Source organism: Macaca mulatta, chromosome 10 (assembly GCF_049350105.2).
Source record: "Macaca mulatta isolate MMU2019108-1 chromosome 10, T2T-MMU8v2.0, whole genome shotgun sequence".
NCBI lineage: Eukaryota > Metazoa > Chordata > Mammalia > Primates > Cercopithecidae > Macaca > Macaca mulatta.
The window spans coordinates 38,830,001-38,840,000 of record NC_133415.1 but is presented as its reverse complement, the minus strand read 5'-3'; positions in this window follow the sequence as shown (position 1 = coordinate 38,840,000).

Below are 10,000 nucleotides of genomic sequence, written 5' to 3'. Positions count from 1 at the left end.
GCCACCGGCGGCCCCAAAGCAACCTCAGCCACAAGCCCAACACCAGGGGCCACATGTCGCCCGTCTCTCGTCCGTCCCGGACCCGGTCCCGCTCCGGGAGACCGGCGCGCCGCCCCGTGGGGACGGCTCGCTCCCCAAGGACCAGGCGGCCCCACACCCCGCGCCACGCGAACGCGGTCATCGGCAGCGGTCGCGGCTCGGCACGGGAGCGGGCGGAGAGCCGGCTCACAGCGGAGAGCGGCGTCGCGCGCCAGACGGAGTGCCACGCGCACCCGCCGCTCGCAGCAGCCTTCCCATCCGCTAGGACGTCGGGCCCGGCCCAGCGGGATCCTCCCCCAACTCGGAAGGGGGAGGCGCGGGCCACAGTAGACGACGAGCCGCGCGCTCGGCCCCCGCCGCGGGGTCCGGCGGAACCCTCACTGTCCCCCCACCTCATCCCATCGAGGCGGGGGCAGCGGAGGAGGAGGGTTCTCTGCAGGCGAGTCGCTACGGCAGCGCTACCACAACACAGAGAGAGGCGGCGAGCCGGGGGATCCGGTACCCCAAGGCACACCTCTCGGATCGCTAGAGAAGGCTTTCTCACCGAGGGTGGGTCACGCTCCCCACCCGCCAGTCGCCCCTCGTCGGGCCCGCAGAGGCGCTCAGGGACGCCTGGGGAAGGGAGGGGGCCTGCGGCGCGAGAAGAAACCTGCGGCAACCTGGAGCGTTTGCGGTCAGGGCAGGGGCCCGGCCGGCGCGCGTGCGCACAGCCCCCAAGGCCCCCCGCCGTCCACCCACCTCCTTTCTGTGAGGCAAGGCGCCTCCAGTTAACCCACACACGACCGATCGGAGGCAGAACGGCAGCCCCTCGGCGGCCGGCCGGCGCACGCGTGGCCGGCCCGAGCCCACCGCCACCGCTCACACGGCCCGCGCTCCCCCGCCAGAGGGGAGCACGGGACGTGCGCTCGCCAGACCAGGCGGCGCCCTTCCCCGCGTGGGAGGGGCGCGTCTCACTCAACCGCCTCGACCCGCACAGCCAACGAGCTCCCTCAGGACCCACGCGCGGACACCATGGCGGCGACCGGAGGAGGGGGCGCTGGGGGCGGGAGCGACACACCACCGCTCGGCCTCGGGCACCTGAGAGACAGCCCGGGGCGCTCCAGGAGCACCGCAAAGGCCCAGGCGGAGCCAGCGCTCGTGCAATACCCGAGAGGGCAGCACGGCGGGCCAGCGGGACAGCACCCCCACCGCCGCGGAGGGGGGCGGCCCACGAGGCGACGACCACAAGAGGCGAAAGCGAGGAGTGCCTGCTGCGTCAGAGGACCCCCGCTGACCCACGCCGGACGCCACGAGGCAGACGGCGGGGTCGGGACAGCGAGGTCGGGCCGGGTTCCGCACCCCAGTGCCTCCCAACGCACCGCCCGCAGGCGGGGATGGGAGACGGGGGAAACCCCGCGGGCGGGACGAGAAGAACGGGTCTCATTCACCACGAATGCCCGCCCCTCGCCCGTCGCGGCTCGGTCCCGGCCCGGGAGAGCGTGACATCACCACATCGATCAGGGAAAGCATCCCCGGAGCAGGGTCGGCCAGCCAGCCACAGCCTCCCCAGAGGCCAGCGAGCAGATCAGCCTGGCCATCCCCAGCTCCAGGACAGGGGCGGCAGACAACCCGGCAGAGACGAGGAATGCCTGACACGCACGGCACGGAGCCAGCGGGAGTGGGGTTGTCTCGGCCGCCCCAGGTGCCCGCAGCGGGGAGCGCACGGTGGCAGGGTAAGCCCGCGCCACCTTCCCCGCCGCCCCCAGGTGGGTCAGAGACCCGGACCCAAGGCGGCACCGGGAGCTGGGACGCTCGGATGCATGAGAGACCGGGCACACGGGCCCCAGCAGGCGGCTCAAGCACGAGCAGGGCCGGCTAGCCGGGTCACCGGGAGGCCGAAGACCCGCGACGCATCCAAGAGACCCAACCTCTCCAGCGACAGGTCGCCAGAGGACAGCGTGTCAGCAATAACCCGGTGGCCCAAAATGCCGGCTCGGAGTGAAACATATACCTCCCCAGGAGACAGGAGGTCGAGTCACCGACCACGCCGCCGGCCCAGGGAACCCGCGACACGGGCATCTGTCCCCAAAATCGCCACCATCGCAGCCAGACACGGAGCACCCAGGGCCCTCTGGTCGACCCCAGGACACACGCCGGAGCAGCGCCGGGCCAGGGACGTCCTCCCGGCCACCCGTGCCACGCAGGGGCCGGCCCGAGTCTCCAGAGCGAGACTCGGAAGCGTTTCCGGCCGTCCCCTCGTACGACCGGGACACACGAGGGACCGAAGGCCGGCCAGGTGTGACCTCTCGGGCCGCACGCGCGCTCAGGGAGCGCTCTCCGACTCCCCACGGGGACTTGCAAACAACAGGTCACGGCAGAGGGACCGCTCCCCGGCACCCGGGGGACGAGGCAGGACGGTCCCCGGCTCCCCACGGGGACTTGCAGAAAAAATTCGGCCGCTGCCTCAGACGGCCAGGATGCGCGCGGGCCCGCGACCGGGCCGGGAAGGGTGTCCCCAGCCTCCCACCCCAAGCCCGGTGGGTCCCCGCGGGTCGCGGGTCAGGCCTCGGGAGCCGCGGCGTGCTGGTCGACCAACCCCGGCAGCCCCACACCCGGCTCTGGCCCGAAAGCGCAGCGACAACCTCTCCCCACATAAGCCTGCACGCCTGAGCTCTGACTCACAAGTGACGCGCCAGAGCTCTGGCGCGACCGGGACAGCCCGGCTGACGACCGCGGTCTTTCCGGAGCTCTGCCTAGCTCACAGCGGGGACGGTCCCCTCCCTCGGCAGCTGCCACCGCAGCTCCGGAAGCCAAGGGAACGATATAAAAGCGGCCGCCAGATGGAGTCCGACAACCGTCGCGAACGTCACCAAGACAGATCCGGATGGCAGGCCGGCCCGCGGACCGCAAAACCGAAACCGTGAGTCGAGAGACGCTATCCCGAGGCCGAAAACGCAGCCCCTGTACCCCAACCCCACAGAAACGGTCCCCAAACCCTGTCTCTGCATGGACCGCGACACAGTCAGAAGACAACCCACGGCGTGTGGATGTTCGGAGAGGCATCTCGGTGGGAGAAACAACAAGCAAGGACTCGGTCGCGGGTCGTTGAGGACACAGGGAGACACAGAATGCGTAGGCTCTTCCTGAATCCAGACAGAGAAGGAGGGAGGGAGGGAGGGAGGGAGGGAGGGAGGGAGGGAGGAAAGGCAGGCAGGCAGGCAGGCAGGCAAACATAAAGAAGGAAACAGAGAAAGAAAGAAAGGAAGGAAAACCTAAAGGAGAGAAAGAAAGAAAAGAGAAGAAAAGAGAAGACAAATATTAATATAAGTATTTCCATTTGTATATAGGTATAACATATAAAACTACATTAAAATAGAAAAAAATTTATATGCATACACATGAATGAACAGATAAAAATGAATAAACAAAAAATAAGATAACATAACATAAGCAAATAGGCCAGGCGCGGTGGCTGACGCCTGTGATCCCAGCACTTTCAGAGGCTGGGGGAGAGAGAGAGAAAAAAAATGAAAGAAAGAAAGAAAGAAAGAAAGAAAGAAAGAAAGAAAGAAAGAAAGAAAGAAAGAAAGAGAGAGAGAGAGAGAGAGAGAGAAAGAAAGAAAGAAAGAAAGAAAGAAAGGAAGAAAGAAAGAAAGAGAGAGAGAAAGAAAGACAGAAAGAAAGAAAGAAGAAAGAGAGAGAGAGAGGGAGAAAGACAGCGAGAAAGAAAGACGAGAGAAGAAAGAAAAAAAAAGAAAGAGGAAAGACAGGAAGAAAGACAAAGCAAGAAAGCAAGAAAACAAGACAGCAAGAAAGCACGACAGAAAGAGAGAAAGAGACAGAAAGAAAAAGCAAGAAAGCAGCAGAGAGAGAGAGAGAGAGAGAGAGAGAGAGAGAGAGAGAGGCGCGAGGCGAGGCGAGGCGAGGCGAGGCGAATCTACCTGCTTTCACTACATGTGGGGAGAATCAGGAAAGCCCCCACTAACAACAAGGCCTGAAGTGGAGCTGCCATCTGTGAAATCCGAGCAGAAGAGTCCACACGGGTTAAAGACACGAAGAAAGACAGGGAAACAACTGCTCAAAGAGAAGAACAATCTGGCCCAGCCAGGGTCTGTCTCCTGAAGTTGTGTGGGCAACGAGGGAGTGGGACGGAGGGAGGGAGTGGGACGGAGGGAGGGAGGGCCTCCGAGGCTCGTGTCAAACAATAAATGATAATAAAATAAAAGGAAGTTAAAAAAAAAAATTGCGCATCATTCGTAGCATCACTGACGCCTCGAAAGGCGAGAGGCATGTGTTTATGTCACTGTGGGACTGTTTTCTTTTTTCTTTTCTCTTTTTCTTCCCTCTCTTCCCGGAAACTCACTTTTTAATTATTTCATTTTCCTTTTCTTTTTTTTTTTTTAATTTTTAATTTTACTTTCATTTTTACTTTTATTTTTAATTGCTTGAGAGGTTGTCTCCCTCTCTCGCCCAGGCTGGTGTACAGTGGCGCGATCTCGGCTCACTGCAACCTCCGCCTCCCAGGTTCAAGTGATTCTCCTGCCTCAGCTCGGCCTCCCGAGTAGCTGAGATTACAGAGGCGCACGACCATGCCCGGCTAATTTTTGGTATTTTGACTAGAGACGGACGGGGTTTCACCATACTGGCCCTGCTCGTCTGACCACCTCGTGATCCAGCGATCCACCACCCTCGGCGTCCCAAAGTGCTGGGATGACAGGCTTGAGCCACCGCGCCGGGCCTAGTTATTCCTTTTATTTTATTTCTAATTTTTAATTGTACGTATGCACGTATGCATGTATGTATGTATGTATGTATGTATGTATGTATGCATGCATGCATGTATCTATCCTTTTCTTTTTTTTTGAGACGGACAGAGAGAGACAGTGAGAAACAGAGAGAGAGAGAGAGAGACAGACAGACAGACAGAGAGAGAGAGAGAGAAACAGACGGGGGGGGAGAGAGAGAGAGAGAGAGAGAGAGAGAGAGAGAGAGACCAACAGACAGAAGGACAGGCAGAGAAAGAGAGTAAGACAGAAGACAGACACAGGGAGAGAGACAAGCGGGGGGGGGGGGAGAGAGAGAGAGAGAGAGAGAGAGAGAGAGAGCTCCCAGACATCACGAAGCCGTTTCAATGACATATTCTCTCTGGTCTTTGTCTGGGGATATTCAGTTTTTCAACGTAGGCCTCAAGGGCTCCCAGATGTCCCTTTCGAATCTCTACAAAGAGAGTGTCTCCAACCTGCCTAATCAAAACAAAGGTGTAACCCTTTAGGATGAGTCCACACATCGCAAAGCAGTTTCTCAAATACATTCTTTCTAATTTTCATCTGGGAATATTAGGTGATTCACCATAGGCCTAAAGGGACTCCCAAAAATCCATTCAGAGAGACTGCCCAAAAAAAGTGTTTCTAACCTGATGAATCCAAAGAATGGTGTATCGCTAAGAGATCAATCTACGCATCACAAATCAATGTGACAGATAGCCTCTCTCTGGTTTTAATCTGTGGATAGTCTGCTTTCCAACGTAGGCCTCAATGGGTTTCCAAATGTCCCCTCACAGATTCTACGGAAAGCGTGTTTCCAACCTCCTGGTTCAAAAGAATTATCCGTTCGAGGTGAATCCACACGTCAAAAAGCAGTTTCACCAGCAGCAGTTTTTCTCCTTTTCCTCTGGGGATGTTCACTTTCACCAGGAGCCACAAAGGGCTCCCAAATGTCCCTTCGAAGATTCTGCAAAGAACTGCTTCCAATCGGCCGCGTGCAGCGGCTCACGCCTGTCATCCCAGCATTTTGGGAGGCAGAGGCGGGTGGATCACCTGAGGTCAGGAGTTCGAGACCAGCCTGGCCAAAACGGTGAAACCCCATCTCTACCAAGAACACAAAAAATTTGCCGGGCTTGGTAGCGGGTGCCTGTGATCCCAACTACTTGGGAGGCTGAGGCAGGAGAATCCCTTCAACTGGAAGGCAGAGGTTGCAGTGAGCCGAGATGGTGTCACTGCACTCCAGCCTGGGGGACAGAGTGAGAGTCTGTCTTAAAAAAAATAAAAACATTAAGAAAAAAATACTACTACTACAACAACAACAACAACAACAACAACAACAACAACAACAACAAAATGCTTCCAATCTGCTGAATCAACAGAAAGGTTTAACTCAGTAAGAGGAATCTACACATCGCTAAAAAGCAGTTTTACAGATAGCTTCTTGTTAGTTTTTATCTACAGTTTCCTGGTTTTCACCCTAGGCCTCGAATAGCTCCCAAATGTCCTTTTGCAGATTCTACAAAAGGGCCGCTTCCAACCTGGTATATCAAAAGAAAGGTTTCACTCTGTGAGATGAATCCACACACGACAAAGCAGTTTCAGAGACAGCTTCTTTCTAGTTTTTATTTGGGGATATTCGGTTTTTCACACTAGGCCTCAGTGGGCTCCCAAAGGTATACTCGCGGATTCTACAGAAAGAGTGCTTCAAACCTCCTCAATCAAAAATTAGTTGTAATTCGGTGCCATGAATCCACACATCACAAAGCGGTATCATAGAGAGCTTCTTTCTATTTCTCTGGTGGGGATACTCGGTTTTTCACAACAGGCCCCAGTGGGCTCCCAAATGTCCATTCTGCTTCCAAACTGCTGAATCCAAAGGCAGTTTTAACTCGGTATGATGAATCCACACGTCACAAAGCTGTTTCATGAAGACCTTCTCTCTCGTTTTTATCTGAAAACATAAGATTTTTTCACCATACGACACAAGGGTCTCCGAAATGTACACAGACAGATTCAACAAAAAAACCCTTCCAACCTGCTGAGTAAAAAGAAAGGTTTAACTCTGCGAGACGAATACACACACGACAAAGCAGCTTCACAGAGAATGGTGTTTTTTGTTTGTTTGTTTGCTTGCTTGCTTGCTTGCTTGCTTGCTTTTTGGTTTGTTTTCTTGGTTTTTTTTTTTTTTTTTTTTTTTTTTTTGGAGACGCACTTTCGCTCTTGTTGCTCAGACTGGAGCGCAATGGCGCCATCTCGCCTCACTGCGACCTCCGCCTCCCAGGTTCAAGCAATTCTCCTGCCTCCGTTTCCCTTCCCGAGTAGCTGGGATTACAGGCATGTGCCACCACGCCCGGCTAATTTTGTATTTTCAGTAGAGACGGGGTTTCTCCATGTGGGTCAGTCTGGTCTCGAACTGCCGACCTCAGGTGATCTGCCAGCCTCGGCCTCCCAAAGTGCTGGGATGACAGGCGTGAGCCACCGCGCCCGTACAATTGTATTGTATCGTATTGTATTGTATTTACATTGATTGATTGATTGATTGATGCTGCCTGATCAAAGGTCACTCAGGCCCAGTCGTCAAAGTGGCGATTTCCTAGGCAACAAGGAAGGGGGGAGCTTGGAGGTGGGGGCGGGGGCGGTGGAGAAGACACAGTTGCCCCAGGCTGTGCGCAGGCGGCCTGAGCTTCCTTCCTCTGTTGAGGCCTCCATTTTCAGAGTAACAGTGGCCGCTAGGTGATGCCCGACGTCTGCCAATGAGACTGTCAGCCCGGAATGAATTGGGATCGCCTGGAGGGGGAGGCGGGAGGGGGAAGGATGGAGGCCCCCACAGCACAGTGGGTCACCGCGCCCTTCCAGGCGATCCCCACAACTAATCGACCAGGGCCCCTGGGGGCACACAGCCTAAGACCCCAGCCATCGGATCATCTGGAACTTCTGTCCGAAGACGAGAGACGAGAGACCGACTGGAAATTCTCTCGGTCAAGGTCCAAACGTAAAAGAATCACTGACACAGACACCAGGACTAACTAAGACAATTTGTAAAAGTTTCCGTGTTTTGGGTGAATCCGCGTATTTCTGGATCACAAAATTACTGATTTTGAACATTGCGGTTTTTCCACTCCTTACGTGTACGGTCCTGTGATAGACAGACCAGGGGACTCCTCAGCTCAGAGTCCATGAGGCCAGAAGCTGACATCCTAAATTTCTATGTAGAATGAATTTCAGCAAGCCAGCCAAACACTCTGCCGTAAAACTGTCCGGAAGACAAGCGGTGGTGTTTCGGGGGCGGATTTGGGGGGGGGGGGGGAGCCGGGTGCGGTACGCTCACGCCTGTCATCCCCGCACTTTGGGAGGCCGAGGGCAGGCGGATCCCTCGAGATGGTGGCCATTGCACTCCAGCGTGGGCAACAAGAGCGAAAACTCCGTCCAAAACAAGAACAACAACAGAAACGTGAAGTGCCGTCTGCTGTTCTTTTTGCTTCCCACCCCGAGAAGAACAGAATACAGCTGTTGTCTCCCTGCCCGCCTGCCTGCCTGCCTGCCTGCCTGCCTGCCTGTCTGCGTGCCTGTCTGTCTGTCTGTCTGTCTGTCTGTCTGTCTGTGACAGGGTCTCGCTCTGTCTTTCGCCCAGACTGGAGTGCAGTGACACCATTGTGGCTCACTGCAGCCTCAACTTCCCCGGGGTTAGGGGATTCTTCTAAGGGATCCTACGGCCTCGGCCTCCCAAAGTGTTGGGGTTACAGGCGTGAGCCATCAGCACCCGGCCTGAGTTCATACATCTGGTCTCACTACGCCTTAACCACACGCCCGTGAAGCACTCAAGTCAAGAGAGAGTCGGCAAGAGACTTTCAGCATTCTCTCCCAAAACCAGTGAGGTGGATGGCGGCCCTGTGTTTCCCAAGCTCCTGTGGTTTTAAGTGGCCACGCGTAGAGGATAGATAGATTTAAAATGTTTCCAGAGAGGCGCAAGCCACAGTCATTCAGGACATCCGAGCGCGAGATGGGGTTTCTGACAGCGACTTAAGGGCCAGGGAGGGCCAGAGTCTGCCGAGGCCCTCGTTCCAGTGGTGGGGCCGATGGAACCCAAGGCTGAGGGAGCCAGCAGTCCGCACAGAGAGAGCTCCAGCCCTAGGCCCCACCGTGCAGACCGACTCAGAAGGAAGAGAGTCCCTCATCCTACATACGTCACATCCCTCCACTGAACTTGGGAGCGGATCCGTTTTCCAAACATGAGGTGACTCTCGGTTCGAAATGGATCACAAGGGGCCGGGCTTTCCAGAGTCGGCATGATAAAGCAGTCATTCTGTGGCACAGAACGAGGTGTGGCTCTTATCTAGACTCCGCAGTGAAAGCCAGTGAAACAGGGCGAAACCCCGTGTCTACTAAAAATTAAAAGAGGAGCCGGGCATGGTGCCGCTTGAAGGCAGGAGAATCGCTGGAACCCGGGAGGCAGAGGTTGCAGTGAGCTGAGATCACACCACTGCACTCCAGCCTGGGGGACAGAGCGAGACCGCATCTCAGAAACAGACAAACACACAAAGCCAATCAAGGTGTTTAACTCAACGTGTCACCCACGGGTCTCTCGACAGGATACATCCAGCACCCGGGGAAACAGGGAAACGTCGAGGGGTGGGGTGGAATCTATTTTGTGGCCCCAAGGGAGGGTTTGAGAGATACTCCCGCAAAGGTGACTGCCTAAGGAAGCCCCTCCGTCCAAGAAGCGATAGTCATTTCTAGCCTGTAGCCACCCACGAGGGAGAATCGGGCTCTCTGCAGAACCCCCCACCCCCCGACTCGTGAAATGGTCTCTCTCACTCTGTCAGGCTCTATTCACGCCGTGTGGTTTTGTAACCTCCAGCGTGTGTGCGTGGGGTGGGGGATGGGGTGGGGTGGGGTGGGGGCGGCTGTGGACAGAGGAGGGGAAAAAGCGATGGTGTCCCACGGGTGCCCGGGACGTGGGTCGTGGTTGGGGTGGCCAGAGCCTAGGGAACTCATCGCCTGTCAGGACGTCTCCCCCTCCAGGTCCCCTCTCTGCCCTACGCTCCACATCTTCGCAGTTCAGTGGAGACCTTGTGGATGGAAGTCGCTGTCCCTTTGGACTTTAGCCGAGGAAGGCCGGGCTCCCAGGTGTCTCCCGGGAGTTGGGGCCTCGGGCAGGCTCGCAAGGATGCTGACGGTGATGGTGACGGTGATGTACATTGGAGTCCTCGGGCCAATGC